A 17325-nucleotide genomic window follows, 5' to 3' on the forward strand; every position below is an offset into this window, starting at 1 on the left:
GCGCGATTCGTAGAAATGTTGCATTGCGAACAGAGGTACTTAAAAATGTGTGTGTGTGTGTGAGTGTCTATACATAAATATATATATATATATATATATATACATACACGCATGCATATATTTAATATATGTATGTATGTATTGATGATTTAAAAGCACTCACCAGAACAATATAGCATTTGGACGGCACCATAGAAGACAATAATCCCTACACCCGAAAACTTCCAGTCCGACCTGAAGAAGGCCGAAAGCTTAAACTTTCTGAAATGTGTGTCCTTTTAAGTGTTCACTATCATTTATATTTATGAATATATATATATATATATATATATATATATATATATATATATATATATATATTCTTTAATCGAGCTAGGAAATGTGGTGGATACCTGACAAATTCACAATGGACAAGGAGAGATGACCTAAATAGTAAATTAAACTTTTTTAAACACTACCCATGTTCCTGACAGCATTCAAAACCACAATCGCTTAGGCGGAAGGAGCCGCCAGGGAATCCACGGTCCGTTGGCGACTCCATTAGAAGTTCATTAAGCCTTTCTACCCACCGTTCATCCAGTGAAGGCAAGCGGGACGTCAAGCTGTACTAGCAGCGATAAAGTGCGAACAGTCGAGGGCATAACGCACTTATTCCACCCCTTCAAACAAACACTCCCGAATACGGGCTCCTTCGATATCCGGAGAGTGTGTCACAACTTTCGGGTGAGAGTTATCCCGCGTTGAATCGAGTTATCGATGCACGACCCCTCAAACTTTCCATCAAGTATCAATTTTAAGCCGGAGGGGAGTGATTGACGTCATGGCAGTGAGTCGGCTGGAGATGTCTGTCCTAGAGCGCAACGGGGTGGAATTTCGATGGTGGGATGGAAGTGCTTTAGAAACGGCGGGGGGGAGGGGTGAGAGGATGGAGGCTACGAGGTGGCAGGCTAACTGGTGGCAGCTTCGCCAACAGTGAGACGAGCGATGCACTTGCAAACGATAAAGAGGGGGAAAAGGGGTAAAGGAGGTACCACCTTTTTTATGGCGAAGCTACAGGTACCGCCGCTGTACGAGAAAAGTGAGCAGATCTAGAGTTAACGCTAAACAGTCAAGAGTTTTAATTTATACTCTTTCATACGAAAATATTCCGTTTTCAATATTTATTATCTGAGAGATTCTACTAACTCAAAAAGTATTCAAATACACTCTAAATTATTGATGTATCTATCACCATTTCTGAACGAAAACCTTTTTATTATTTTTCCGGTATCGGAATTCCCGGTTTGAATGAGTCAAAGTAAACTGAAGTCTCGGGTGTTTAATCTAAAACAACGAGGTGTGAGCACTGAATGAATACATTTGGTAACTCGTATTCATTTCTTGTATTAAAAATCTAGGAGGGGATGTTCCTTTAAATTTACATGAATTCACATGAAGCTCACATGAATTAGTAAAAAACAAAAAGCTCGCAAATTATCTTTTACAAGCTCACTTCTATGACAAACCTTCCCAATTGTAACGCTAAAATATAAATATATTCATCTCATTATTAAAAAACATCCTCTTTCACTAATGCAATTTGTTTTCTTTGCTCTTTCGTCCAGTTGTCAACGCCATCAATTCTGTTACTTCAGTATAGTTCGATAAGGTTAACGATACAAATTAAAAGTATCAATTTCTTTCAAATAGCCCAATGATTATGGGAAATTCTTCGCGAGAAATCTATTTTAACGTATACTGTATCATTGTATTATATTGAAAAAGTCAACCTATTTCTAGGCCAAAGTTATTGTATGCTGTTAATAGTTGATAAATGATGCTTCTGAGTGTTCCGATAACCTCCTGATACACCCAGCATGTGGTTTGAATAATTTTAATTGAATTGCTGTACTTTTATAGCTATTAGAAATAGTACCTTGATCAAAAATTTCCCGGACTTTATTCAGAAAATTAAAAATACAAGTTTATTCATCTATATCTATATTGTCCCCTTCAAAGTAATCCCCATCGACTGCAACACACTTATGCCAGCGCTTGATCCAATCCTCGAAACATTTTTTATATTCGGTTTTCGGTATGTCCATCAGTGCTTCCTGCGATTTTTCCATTACTTCCTCTCGGCTGCTAAAACGCGTTCCCCGTAATGGTTTTTTAACTCGATTGAACAGAAAGAAGTCACAGGGAGCCAAATCAGGTGAATTCGGTGGCTGTTGGATGGTATTTGTTGCATTTTTCGTCAAAAAATTACGAATAATGATAGCACTGTGCGACGGTGCGTTATCATGGTGCAAAATCCACGAGTTTTCTGCCCACATTTCTGGTCTCTTTCGGCGAATTGCTTCACGCAAACGTCTCATAACGCCCAAATAATACTCTTTGTTTACTGTCTGGCCTTCTGGCAAAAATTCATGATGCACTACACCGTTGTAATCCATGAAAACCGTCAGCATTGCCTTCTTTTTTGACTGAAAACGACGTGGTTTTTTTGGTCTCGGCTCATTTGGTGAACGCCATTCACTTGCCTGATGTCTGGATTGCGTGTCGTACTCATAAACCCACGTCTCGTCTCCAGTAATGATCCTTTTGATGAATGTGGGCCTCGCAAATCATGTCTTTTGCGACGTCAACACGGTCTCTTTTTTGCATGAAATTGAGGTCTTTTGGCACCAACTTTGCTGCTACACGACGGAAACCCAAATCATTAACCACAATGTCTTGGGCGGATCCATAGGCAATGTTCAAGTCCTCCGCTATTTCTCTGACGGTTAATTTGCGGTTATTGACCAACATTTCTTTTACTTTATCAATTTTTTCACCGACTTTCGATGTCGATGGTCTGCCACTGCGTTCATCATCTTCGATTGACTCACGACCACTTCTGAACCGCTCGTGCCACTGGTAAACGACCGTTTTTTTTAGAGAATCGTTGCCGAAACACTTTTCCAACATTTCCTACGTCCGTGCGCCACTAAATCCGTTTCTTACGCAAAATTTAATACAAGTTCGTTGTTGCAAATTTAAATCCATTTCTGAAATTGTAAAAAATCGCCAACACACACAGAGATAGATGTACTCTTGGCTACGTAACTTTTGCAAATGTCAAGTTATGACACTAAGATTTAAAGGGAATATCAACAACAGATGTACCAATTTAACAAAAAAAACAGAACTCAAATCGGAACGATGGGAGCGCCACACGGTGGTTATTCCGGGAACTTTTTGATCAAGGTAGTATACTAGTTTCGAAGCAGGAGACAACGCAGCGCTTTGGAAAGCGTAAAAGGTTTTCTCTGCGATTGATAAAAGTCTAACAACTCTTTCTGGCCTTCTGAAGGAATATAAAACAAAGGATTCGGAATTTATTAGGAATTTCCGACGTAATACCTCTAGCGTTTCTCGATTCCTGTCAGGGGGGCCCTTGGGAACTTAGATGTCCACTACACGTACCCAGCATCACAAAGGGAGCTAGCTTGTAGGATACGTGGAGAAGCTTGAGAGTGTTTTGCACAGGTGGTAGATCAGAGAGTAGGTGAGGTTCTCGGGTAGCAAATTTACATATTTTCGTAGAAGAACCAATATAGTTCTCTCACTCTTCCTTAAATAGCTCATATGTGCGAAACATATCCCGGATTTAAATAGCATTAGAGAAAAATTAAGGCAATAATAATTGTTCCAGAATTATATACCTATATATACATATAAATTAAATCACTTGGATATGGATATAAGAAAAAGGTATGCGAACACATATAAAAGACAAGCACAGAAATGGTGGGGAAGGTGGAATCGAGCAGATAACAGGTGTAAAGTATTTTTCCTTGGCACTTGGTCGCAAAAACCCCCTTCAGATTTTAGGGTAACTTACATATCCTCGATAGATCGTGGTTTAGAGCGTCAAACCGGCAAGTGGAAAGATATGTAGTTCAAGTTCCAGTGAAATAACATTTTTACGCTTGTGATCGGCTTGATTCCGCCTCCCCCACCATTTCTGTGATTTTTGTCCTTTATATGTGTTTAAATATCTTTTCTTTCTATTAAATTCCATGTAAATGACTAAGCGTTCGCCATTTGGCGGATATTTCGTGTTTTAAATATAAGAATAGAGATATACGGAAAAGGGGTGGGAACACATAATAAGGATAAACACAGGAATGGTGGGTAAGGTGGAATCGAGCGGATCACAAGCGTAGTAAAGTTACCTTGACCGAGATTGAAACCACAGATACTTCGACTTACCGGACTGATGCTCTTAACCTCTTGGGTTATCGAGAAAACGTGGAGTACCCTGATATCTGCGGGGGTTTTGGGCAACCAAGTGCCCCGATTCTATGGCAAAGAAAAGGCGTTCGTGAGCTCTTTAACCCATTAAAAGAGAAATAGACGAGGACATAAGAGGAAAGGATAGTGGGGAAAGCAATCATACAACTCCATATAACAAAGAGAAAATTGCGAAATCTTCAATGTTGTTAGCTCACAGCACAGCAGTCATAATTTCACATCGAATCATGGTGAATTTGAAAGAAATTGCTGTGAAATATACCTATACAAAACGTATTTGGCGCGCAAATGTGTAAAGCTCTTTGCCTCGGACGCAGTGTTCTTGTTCAAACTAAAATCTCTGAAATCAGTCAGCTCAAATAATAAGAACATTGTCATTTTAGCTTGCATTCTCAAAAGGGCTACAAACTACTTTGCAGACGCAATATGTATTATGACAGAAAAAAACATTATTATAAATAAAAATTAAGTAGCTTAATAATTTAAGCACTTCTTTTTCTGCCGTAAATATACTGGTAATGGGTCATAAAAAATAAGAGAAGTAATGCAAATAGTGCCTTAATTAAATAGATCAACAGGACAAAATGTTAGTTAGAAATGGCTTTCTTCCCGCATCTCTTTCGAATTTTATTCGGAATTGAATTATTGGAGAAACTAGAATGAAAATCTTCCGTCAAGCATTGAGAAAGCCTTACTAGAAGTTTCTTAAAGAGTACTCGAGTTTAATTCTGGTATACAGAGAATTATTTTGACCAGACGTCAATTTGAAAAACAATACAACACAGATCATATAAGATAAATAAATGGAAACATGGTACATTCAACAATGCATTTAAATACTGGTCATTCACTTGCACAATTCTAAACCAAATTTAAGCACTCCGATGCTCCTGACCGAATGATCAAGTTGTCATTCACAATTCCTTTTACGAACCTAAGAGCCACCGCTAATGCAGAATTAAAATCTAGCACCCTCTGCCTCATGGCCACATCGTGGTTCGCGAGGCATGACATAGGTGCAAATGGGATTGGGGCGCGGCCGTCAAAGTAAACTTTTCCGAGGCGTCACAGCCCTTTGAGCGGCCCCTAGATGCGAGATAAATTTAGTACAGTGGCCGTAATTGAGTTTCGGTGGTGCTCGGGCTATTGAGGTCACTTCTTACCTTAAACTCCCCTCATTTTAAATTTAAAAATAACATCCTAAATCCCATGCCAGAGGTGGACTTTACGCCCACGAACTTTAGGTTAGCCAACGAGCGGATAGGCCCAATGGCTCAACTTTGCATGTGTATTTTTAGAAACTGAGATGGTGAAGACAGATTGAACAATTGTGGTCAGGCAGAATTTTAACTCTAAGTGATAAACCATTGTAGTAACGATTTTCCTCATCGCTGAAGCCATTATACTTAACTAGATTAAACTTCCCCATTAATATTTTCGCCACTTATATTTAAGGGTCAACAATTCTATCCTTCGTTGCTATTCTGTTTCTGTTCTCTTTCCACCCCAATGGATGTATTTATATTTTTCCGTCTTTATATGAATGAAATTTCGAAATGTTTTGGCACAAAGCTAATGTATCAAATTATTATGGAACAATAATATTTACGATATGCCTAAGTTCCACAGATAATATTATCAATATTATCTTTTCTCATCTTTTTCCCATGAATTGAGGTAGACTAAGTACAGTACTAAATACAGCCAATTTATCGCTGTGTCGGATGTTTAAAAGATTTTGTAATTAAGATTGTGGATTACAAAAAGTTGAAGGAGTTTATAGAATCAGGAATAAACGAAAAGAAAATGGCAATAATTTAAGTACGTTTGGAGCTAAGGCAGTAGAGAATTTTTAATTATAACCAAAAGGAAATAAAAAACGAATCTGCCAAATACGTGGATATGTATCGCATATATTATGCTTATTTTATCTTTTATTTTTTATTCATAAAGCAATGCTTTAATTGATCCGCTCAAATTTAAACAGAACATCAAATAAGGTAATCAACTGCTACAATCGATGGTGAAAATTATGTCAAAAAAACCAGACAGAATACCCAAATCTAAATGGCCTTAAAACACTTTAATTAAAAACATTTGAGGCCATTCCCGTCCCAAAAATGTTGTAATGGAATTGAATTTTTTTAAATAAAAAAGTCTTGAGATCAATGAAGCGACAAAAAAGATATATTTTGCATGATTTAGCTTAGACTTCTTGTTTTGGTGCGTCTTAGTAATTACATGGACCAATTTTGGTTAGACACATTTTAATCTCTATGACGATCATAAAATGTATTCCTACAGTGAAGGAAATTCAATTTGATGACGTTGACGTAATATTTATATTGAATAAATATAATCATCTAACATATTCATCTTTTAACATATCAACTACTGGACTCAAATCACGTTTACAATCACATAATAATCATATTACTCCATGAGTCTCTCCATGGACATTAAAAAAAATCAAAGCATGTATCACTGTTTGGAGAATTTGCAGATTAACTCAAATTTGAATGTTAGATTTTTAAATTATTTCATTTCTCAATAATTGGGGAAAATTTTCATAGTCTCGTTTCAACTAAAACAGTTGTCATACATAGAGTATTAAAGCGACGGACGTGACCTTCCGGCTGAAAGCAGTGATAAAAGCAAACAGAATTCATCATATTAAAAACTTTGTTCACGATGAGACATATTAATTCTTCTATCAACCAATTTCATCTGGCCTTGTATCAGAATTGGGGCGCATGCATCCAATGCCTTATAATAAATATAGGCTATTGCAAATTTTATTTCTTAATCAAGTAATTCCTTCAGTTTAATCTAACGAACTAACGTAATTCCGAAAAGGATAAATGCCAAAAATATCTCACGAGTAAGAATAAAAATGCCAGTAATGGATAAGGGCATACAAGGTAATAGTGTTAGCATAAAATATGTTCCGTGGAGAGTATCTATAGGCGGAATGTTTTTGAAATGTTATGCATCTTTTGACAGAAAATGGGCGACTTGCGGGTGCTTAATCGAGTGCATGATTTAAATTTCCAAATTATCTTAGAAATTATCCGAAAAGTTTCCAAATGTTCAGCTACATTCCCGCGTAAAAACTACTGAAGCGGCAACTGACGTGGTAATTGGTACATCATAATTAAGAATTGAATCAAAGAAATAAATAAAATCGGCCCATATATGTATGGAAATGAGTGTAATCTCATTTTGTTGAAATTTGACAAGTTGGCATTTCCGCAATTATGAAATTAACTGATAATTTTTAGGTATGATTTTAGATTTAAAAATCTAGTTAGAAACACTTTTCTTAACTTAAAATGGCTTAAATAAATCGTTTCACGAGGAAATAAAAGTAATTTTTGCTATTTTATTCTGATATTCTCTCATCAAAACGCCACATTATGGGCAAGATCAATCCAAATATTTCCTTCAAATTACGAAAACGTTTTCGTGAGAAAATACGTCAGGTTTTGATTTATAATTTATCGCCGAGATCTCGCATAGTTTGTAAGTTTGAACAGTCCTACGAAACGTTCTCTACCGTTATTTGTATAAGAACTGGCCAGCCAAAAACTTTGTTTTGACAGCATTTATTATTTTCGCTGTGTTTACCTTGAGTATATACATATATTTTTTATCATATTTGCGTGGAAAATTTGTCAGTGCGTTATCAACAGATTTCATTTGACGGAAAGGATTATTTGCTGGAAGGATAAATGGTTGATACTAATTTTTTCTTGCTATAGAATGACGATTTCTCGTTATGAATTGTGTTTTAAGAGCAACTGTATTCTCTATGAATTTTATTGATTATTAAACTAAAAATAAGTGAACAAATTTTTAAATCAATAAACGTTTAAACGCATGCTAACATTGACATGGGACCCTCCCATAAGACACCGATAGGGTGTACGGAATGGAGTTATTCAGCACCAAACATCTGAAATAAAAAATAAGTATAAAAAATTTATTATCTAGCAAATTAATATGAAAAACAATTTAAATAATGGAGATGATGTTAACTACATACAAATTAATGCAATATGCTAGGGTGAGAAACCTTGCTTGCTGACTGCAAGCAACAGAAGGGGTAATAAAATAAGGATCGAATGAAATAATAACTACGAAGCTATATAGAGGGAAAAAAGATAATATTTTTTCCCTGCCAACTACTAGTTGTGGTAAAATATTTTCAATCGCCTTCCACTATCGAGCATCAACTGGTGCTACGAGAAGGTTGAAATACCATTTGCGCGACACTAATGTCCTGTTTAACAATCATCAGAAATAAACGGGAAGAACAAATATGCGGTGACCTCACATGAAACAGAAGTTTATATTTCCCTCTATCAAATTTTTTTCTATCATCATCTTTGCAGAAAGAGGGATAGAATGCTCAACGGCAACAGGAATCCTTCACATTCACCGTGCGAAGGAGATTTCATATTGTTACACACGCAACATTTGCGCCAATGGGACGGAAAGAATCATTTCTTGCGTCGCAGTTGCGCAATGCATCAGCTGGCCGAAGACGGTTATTCGCAAGGAGAGCAGCGAGTCTGGAAGTCAATGAGACAAAGTGAAGGGAATTAGGTGGGAATGGGCGAGTGAAAATTAAGAGGGAAGGCGAAGGTGGAGGTATGTGGGAATGAAAAATGGGTAACTGGGGAAAGAGGATGTCAAGAGTTGGTGGATAGGAGGGGGGAGGGAGTGATTCTCATTCTCTTCTTTGGTTTTTTCCACATCAACCCAGCGCTCCTCTACCCCCCCTCCCACTCTTCCGCTTACCCCGAGTCTTATTTGTCCCAATCTACGAGCACGAATCCGGCAACGAAGCCTTGACCTCCCTCGGACGGCCCTCGCGTGACCCGTGCACACCCTGCGTGATCCCCACGCCCGGAGTCACATCGCCCACCTCTCTCTTTCCTTCCCTCCCTCCTTTCTCAATGCCCCGCTAACCCTTCCCCATTCCTCAAATCCCTTCACCTTGTCCCCCCCGTTCGCTACCAAGTTTCCTTCCGTCCCCTCTTCTTCCCGCCCCTCTTTCCTTATCGCCTCCCAACATCCTCGCTTCCCTCCTTCACGTTCCCCTCTCCTCCTCAACCCCAACCATCTCTATCTTCCCCGCACCCGACCTCTCGCCTCTTCCCCCGCCCTGCCGTTTTCTCCCGGGGAACTTTTCTTTGCATTAGCCCACACTTCCTTCGTCCCGCCGGGGGAGCTTTGTTTGTGGCGCACAGATTCCATTTCGATTTACGTCGTCCCACCTCTTCTCCACTAACCCCCTCCCACCTATCTCTCCGCTCACACCGCCGCGGACCTCCTCCTCTGGACGAAATGTCGACGTCATTCTTCCGTCCAATCCCCGTTCCATTTCTCCCTTTTTTGGGATAGCATCTTTTGTCGAAGGCTTAGATTTCGTCCTCCACCGCCCCCTCTCCACCGTCCATCTTCTCCTCCCTGCTCCCTATAATGCCCACCGTCTTTCTCCTTTTCCAGTCTACTCCCACGTCGTAAGCTCCAAGCCGCCACGTAACGGGTGTATATGAGTGTGTGTGTGTGTGTGTGTGTTGAGTGTTGGGACACCAACCGTTCGTCATGTAAGGAGTTTGGAATTTATTGTACGGATTTTGTGAAAGGAAAAGTTATGAAGGGAACAGTTCCCATGCATTAAACGTAAAATTTTAGCATTAGTAACCTTGGTTCTATTGCTGGATATGCACCGGTCGGTATTTAAATCTAACCTGTTGGGAGGCTATTTCTACTATATTTACCCTAAGAGTATGCAAAATCTTACGAGAAGTCTCAATGGCTCTTTCCATGCGAAAAAGAAATCCGAGTGCCCATTCGTTTTTTCGAAAACTTTATTCTCATTATGGTTGGGTCAGATTTTGGTATCTCTTAAAACCTGCCATTAACTACTTCTTGTAGGAATATTCTACAAATGTACAGGATTTCCTCTGTATCTTTTCTAATTCATTGAACGGCAAGTTTCCTACACTATCCGCCCATTACATCTAAAATTGACCCAATTTTAGACCATTCCTTTAATTTTTTGCCACGTTTTTCGACCACCCGTAAAATGAAGTTTGTTCATTGAAGGTGACCCACATTGATATGCAACTCTCGTGAAATTTGGAGAAAATTTCAATTTCTATTGGCTTGGTGTGTCCTGAGCTCCTTGATCCCATCTATGCAGTAGATCTATATCTCTTCTAAGTATAAAAAATACCCCGCTTACCACCGCAAGGGTAGTAGGTCATCAACTATACATCAGCCCATGTTGTCATTTAGTTTTTGTGCCTTTGAATATATATTAGCTCAAATACGAACAATTATATATTACACACTTACATCCCCATATAAATCATGAAATAATTACTTAACCATTCAACGTTTTTCTTCGAGTAAATAAATATCTTCGAAAGATTGGGTTCGGTTTTGTTAGGACTGCCTATCGTGTGAAGGAAGAAGAAATACTTGAATCTGTCGGTGATGCTGTCTCTCTTATTTCATCGCAACCTAGCAATAAGAATTGCAGCCAAAATGATGATTCCTTTGGTGTTACAAGAAAACTCCGGAATCCTGTACCATTCCTTAGGCTTGTCTTTCTTACTCTGTTAGTAAATCAAAGGGCTCCGAACCTATTTCCTTGCTCTGGTTTACTCTCTCCTCAAAGCAATTTTACGCAAATATGACGAACTTTCTATGAGACTTTAAGAATTCATGAATCAACAAATACTTGCTCCGTATTTAAAATGTAACCCAACTAAAGCAAATTAACATTTATCTCATTAATTTTCCTACTGTCCGTCTAACGAAACCTAGCTTCTTTAAGGCTTACCCGCATATTCTTCTGATGAGTCTACCCCATTAAAGGTATGATGCCAGCGTAACACCCAAGTATTTGTCCTGTTTTGGGATGTTCAATTCGATCCGATCTTCTCTAAAATTTAAGTTTTGTTTTTTTTCCTTTTATCCCAAGAACTTCAGGGATGTACAATTTCCTATATTTAATTCTAATCTCCATTCCTTTCACAGCACTGAAATCCGATATAAATGAAGTAAAAGAGTATACATCTTGTATATCTGCGCGAAACCCAGCAAGGGGTCTCAAGTGCTTGCAGCTGCTAGGACACCGCCCGTAAAAATACAGTGCATCTACATGTAATGCCAACAAAACATCATGTCGAATCACACCCACACACAGGCATTTATGCAAAATTTATTTTTAATTACACACATGCAAATATACGTATATACGTATGTACAAGTAATTAATACGTAGAAGCCTACGCACCCATGTATACCGCAAGCTTCTGGTGTCAATACTCCTCTGTATCTGCAGATAATGGTCCGTTCTAACTTTTTATGTCTAAAGCCTACCAGCGTTCGTAATAGTTCCCAATTTATGCCAGGCCAACCATAAAGTTTGTACCATTCAAGAGGGAGTGACCCAAAATACACTGGACGTCATACAGATGTAAAACCCTAAAAAGGCTGCTTAGTATGTGGTTATTAAATACCAGGTGACCACACAAAGAAGTGGTACCATGAACTTCTCTCTCCCTTACTCCTCGACCCTTATCCCCTTTAATACCCTGGATTATTTTATTTCCACCTCCCTGCTCACAAACGCTCCTCTCGGTCTCCTCAATAATCCTCCAGGCTCTGATGAATCGACGGCTTTTATAATCTGACGCAAGAGTCACGAAGCAATGACTACTAGATATCCATGGAAGCGGAGAAAAGTGCCGGGAGACTATGCTTCGTGTCTGGAAACGCGCGAAACACAGCTAAACTCCACGATTATTTGATTGAAAATCGCAGAAATCGATGACTGATTTATTTTTCCATCGTTATTTACTCGCGGATTGAATGTCAAGAAATGACATTCGTGTGGGAAGTGGTTTTATTCACAACATTCCTAACTCGATGTCAAGAGCATGAAGTCCATAGATTATTAATTGAGTACTTTGAGCAGTATCGGCGATTCATGATTTGTAGTTGATTGTACACTCGTATGGGCTCATATCAAAAGTCAAGATTGACGTTTCCATCTTTCATCCATCACAGGGAATCATTTAGAAATATTTTGATGAACTATCAAATGACTTATTCATTCGCGAGTAACAATTTTTGGCCATCGAATGAGTTTTCTTTACTATTAAAATTCTGTACAATTTGTTTTCACGAATAAATTTGGAATAATTTGCAACAAAAAATTACAACTTAATCATAGAAGACAAAAGTCACATAATTAGGAGACGGGAATTGCAATTATTTTAATCATACATATTATTTTGTTATTCATTGGTGTCAAAATGTGTTGATATTTCACGTCATAGCGTAATGAATACACTGCTCAATCCTTATCGACACTCCAACGTAGAAAAATAACGTGAGGATGAGCTTCAGTGAGCGATATTTAGAGTATCATGGGGTATTACAGCATTATGCAATTCACGCTTCACTTAAAAAAAGAATTAACAGGTTTGAGTTTGAATTCTCAATTAACCGATCGGAAAAGCATTTAGAAAGAGGTCGCGACCTATTTCTAAATTTAGGTCTTGAAAGACACCTAGCGCTATACGGTAGAGAATGCAAGCGTGGATGGAAAGTGATGGGAAAATAACTTGATTACGAGTGGGTTAAGTTGTTACTCAAGGAAACCAGTTACTCACTTAATCTGCTAGCTGTAGCATCTCTTTATCAAATTTTATATTTTTGGTCACGTCCGACTTTAAAAGTGTCCGTATTAGTTATTGTGGATTACAAGGTTATTTACAGTGACATTTGTTCTTAAATGTAGGAATATTAAAAAAATGAAGTCTCTTCACTAAGAATGTTCAATGCCGAATTTTATAAATGTAGATATTATACTTTCATTTTGCGCAAGGTTTTCAATTCACTCTATGGTTTTCTATTCACTTTTTCGGTGAAATATGAAATGTTGGCAAAAATAACTCTATCTACACTTTACCCTACATGCGGTCGCAAGAGCGTATTGCGGGACTTATTATACCATCAGCCGTACGTGCAAAAATATTTATAGACATTTGTTTATGTATTCATTTTAATATATGTTAGCTCTTGTACAAAAACACCTGTGCACATACACCCATACATGTTTGTCTTCGCCATACAATGAATGTTATGTTGGATTAATTTATTCAATTTTATTGCTTGGGTGTCTGGAGAGCGCGATCCATAGGGAGAATTGAACCTTTAACTTGGAATTTAAAATAAAAGGAAAGTCGAAATTTAAAAAAATGAGCATGGAAGTCATAACTCAGCAACTGTATAAATCAAACTAACAGTCTACTCATTTACATCCGGATTCTTTTTCTTTTTTACAGATTTTTTACTTAACATTTCTTGGAATATATGAGTCCCAGTTAGAGTAATGTGTAAATAATACAACTCAGGGTTGTTAAAAGACGATATTTCAATGATTTTAACTAAATCTAATCGTTAAAATTACGACTGAATTGGATGAGAAAACTAGTTGTTGCCACGAAAATATAATAATACATGTTTGTCGTTTTATTTCCAGGATACATAAATATAAAAACCAAGTTTATCATAATATATAGTCGAATTAATGCATATTTAGATGCATGGATTCAAAATATGTTGGCTTCATTCACCTAAATTTATTTATTTAGGATGATATAATTTCTTAAAACTTGCACCTCGAAGTTCAACTTCAATGGACAATCCATGAGATTCTCTAGCAGTGAAATACTGTTAGAAATTGAAGAAGACAAAATTACTGCTACAAATCTTTGAAAAGTCTTTTCCATTTCCTCCGAGCAATGTAGAAACTAGAGTTATCCCGAGCAAGAGTAATAATTTAGCGCCCTCTGTGTTCTATTCAATAGGGGAGCACTGACGTTCTCAGAAGGAAGTTTTGGGGGAAGATATATGCTCGCAATTCAAACATTTATGACCAAGAAACCACCATAATTTAGCCCTTAGGGCCAGTAAGAATTTCGTCAGTTGGTTTTTGGGAAAGGAGGTTGAAACTTGGGGCTCTTACCAATCTGAACCTCTGCTTATCCCTTGTAGGGCGGTGATTCCCAATTTAGACTCTACGCTCAGGGTCAGAAGTTTCATATTGCCATCAAGAAAGTCATTCCATCAGTCACAGAAATTCTCTCAAAATTAATTTTCGATTAGGAATTCTCTTTGTTGATAAAGCCTTTAATTACTGCGGTACTGGTATAGACTGCACTCAATGATTCTCACTGGTAAGATGTAGATAATATGACAGAGAGGCTTCGGGATATGCTCATAGACACTCTCACTTGGATTAAAATGTTGATTACAATCTCTTCGGCTCCACTATTGTAAAAAATTGACAATTGATATATTTAATCAATTAAAATAGGTTCAAAGCAGCCAAATTAATAGTAATGTCAAATATCTGTGCATCTCCGGATTTAGTGTTCTTTTCCCCATTTTCCTCTAAGGCTTGCAAGTCGATATAATAAAATTGAATTATAAATGTCTATCACACTGCATAATCCAAATATAATATTACTTGATGGATTGAAAGTATTTTATAACATCTTGGGAATGGAAATATTTATGTTGTTCTGTAATTACATAAGGATAATCACTTAAAAAAGAAAGTATCCATAGGAAAATGTCTCCTAGGAAAGTGAGGCAGTATTAGGAAATTATTAAGGAAAAGAGTTCTCGGTAGTGATAGACATAAAATGTTACTTTTTTTGCCAAAGTAGCTTCCAAGTGTGACGAATTAATAAAAATATCATTGTTCATCAGTATATTACTAGAAAACAAGAGGAAAATAAATATAATTATCATTACAGATCGGCTGATATTAATTGGGGAGCGGTAACCAATCTTTTAAACTTTAAGGAACTTTTCACATTGCCTGTGAGAACAGCTTCAAATTCGCTCAGTTACTGTTGTAACATTGAAAATAATTTCTTTCCATGATTAGCCGATATGATTGGTTGTACAAACCATGAAATGCTGGCTCTTATACTATATATGACTACTACAACAGCAAAACCTCTTAACTATAGAGCGGTGGTCAATTTAATTTGATAAAATCGTAAATAGTTGAAAAATTATTGGCGTGAAACCGATTAAAAATTCCTTTTTTGTATCTCCAGTTTTGATAATTATCTCATTAAAAACCGTATTTTATCATTTTGAAACGCCCATTTTTGTGTATAATCGGTTATATCTCGTGCATAATATAATATCTTGTTTTTGTTTTATTATTTTTGAGCGTTGAAAATCAGCCAAAAACATAGAATCTTACGTAAATATTGCTAGACACATCCCAAGTCCTATGTAGGATATTCTTAATTAAGAATTTACTAGCCCAGTGGGTGTGGTGTTTGTTTACGGGCCTAAGATCTTGACTTAGATTCCCAATGACATTAGAAAAGCCTTGCATCACCCAAACTTTGTGACCTTTTTGGACGCCAGATCTTTCTGGGAACCTGCCGACGATACAGGAGAAGAAACTGGCCACTGATACTCTGCTGTTTGGGGAATGCACGCGCCCGTATCTCATCGGTGATTAGCACGAGGTGAGCTTTATCCTAACCTTGTAAAACAAGCGGTCGAATTGAATTCTGTCGTAATTATTATTTCTCTTTTTTACCTGACGACCAGCTTCTTCTAAATCAGCAATCCGTTTTGTTTAAAGAAGTATTATGCATTCGTTGAGTAATTTGTTGTCGCATTACATTTTTTTAATTCTCCGTACGAACTCATTCCTGATCACCACCGTCTCCACCACCGTCTCCCAATCGCCTTCGTCCTCAGAGTGGCACAGAGGCGCGGGGCGCACTTCCCGTACCCGCGGGGCCGAGCAAACTGCGGCAGGCCAAAGCGCAGCCGGACGGTCGATCCTGATTTCCTTCGTCAGTGTGTGCACTCATGGGGTTTCTTTCCCCCTTCCCCCGTGACCTTAAGTTAACCTCCACCGGGAGATATATATTTTTTCCGACTCCTCCTCCCTTCTATCCTCCGTTTGCGTTTGCGTGAAGTGTATTCGTTCCCTCGGGAGTGGAGGACTAATGAGAAATCCTCCACCCTCGCCTCACCACCCCCGCGCACTTGCAACTTCGCATTCAACCACAACACTCCATCCCATCGCCCCACGAGATCTACAACCCGCGGTGGAGAAGTGGGTGGTAGTGGTGGAGGGAGTGTCTTGGTCCACCCTTCGGTATCAACTCCACCCCCTCACCCCTCGTTTCGTCCCCCGGCCACGTCGTCCAATCACCCTGGTCCCACGCCGCACGACATACCACCGCCGTCCTCCCGTTCACGTTCCCCGCATATCTTCTCCGCTTGCCCCACCGTCCCATCACACGAAAATCCCACAACACCTCCGAACCTCCTGGACCGTCCTCCCTCCCACCCGATCCGCCTCTTGATCACGGCTTCCTTGCTAGCTGACCCACTGCTTCGAGGGGCAGAGAGAGAGAGAGAGCGAGAGATGCCATGAAAAATTCCTACTGGAACAGTCTTCGCCATACATTTTCTTTCAATTAAGCCTTTCGAGATCGTCTTCCTTCACTTGGAAGTTATTATTCCTTTTCCCTCTCTTCCCCTCCGCTCACCCCACTCTCTTTCTTCCGCGTGCGGGGCCTTTCAGAGGCTTCGTGCAACGCGGAGCTTCCACGCGAGGCTGATAATCTTTCCCTCATCTGGAGTGGGGAGGAGGCGGTGGGGGGGGGGGGGAGAGAGAGAGAGAAACAGAGAGAGGGATCTCGCCATCTCGTCCGCGGGTAGAACCGCACTTTCTTGGCCACCGTTATCACCCATTTCTTTTTCGCACGAATGCGCTGTAAATTCTGCGAATTTCTCGAGAACCAGGTGACTTAAATTGAAGTTAGGTTGGGTAGAATACGTCTTTCCTAGAGGAGAGATAGATAAAAAAAAATGTTTCACCAAAGCTTACGTACTGCTAATATAATAAATTTTCACAATACGCCTCCTCGCGTTCCCGCGAGCCTAGAGCGTGCAGACTAATGCTCG

General features: G+C 38.7%; 1 protein-coding gene across 9 annotated transcripts in view; it reads left to right on the forward strand.

The window, feature by feature from the left end:
• eag (ether a go-go) overlaps positions 1 to 17325 on the forward strand; it is a 604077-nt gene that overhangs the window by 250258 nt on the left and 336494 nt on the right. The gene's annotated exons all lie outside the window — the stretch shown is intronic.

This window comes from Hetaerina americana, unplaced genomic scaffold, assembly GCF_022747635.1.
Source record: "Hetaerina americana unplaced genomic scaffold, ioHetAmer1.1.p SCAF_2, whole genome shotgun sequence".
In the NCBI taxonomy this organism is placed as follows: Eukaryota; Metazoa; Arthropoda; class Insecta; order Odonata; family Calopterygidae; genus Hetaerina; species Hetaerina americana.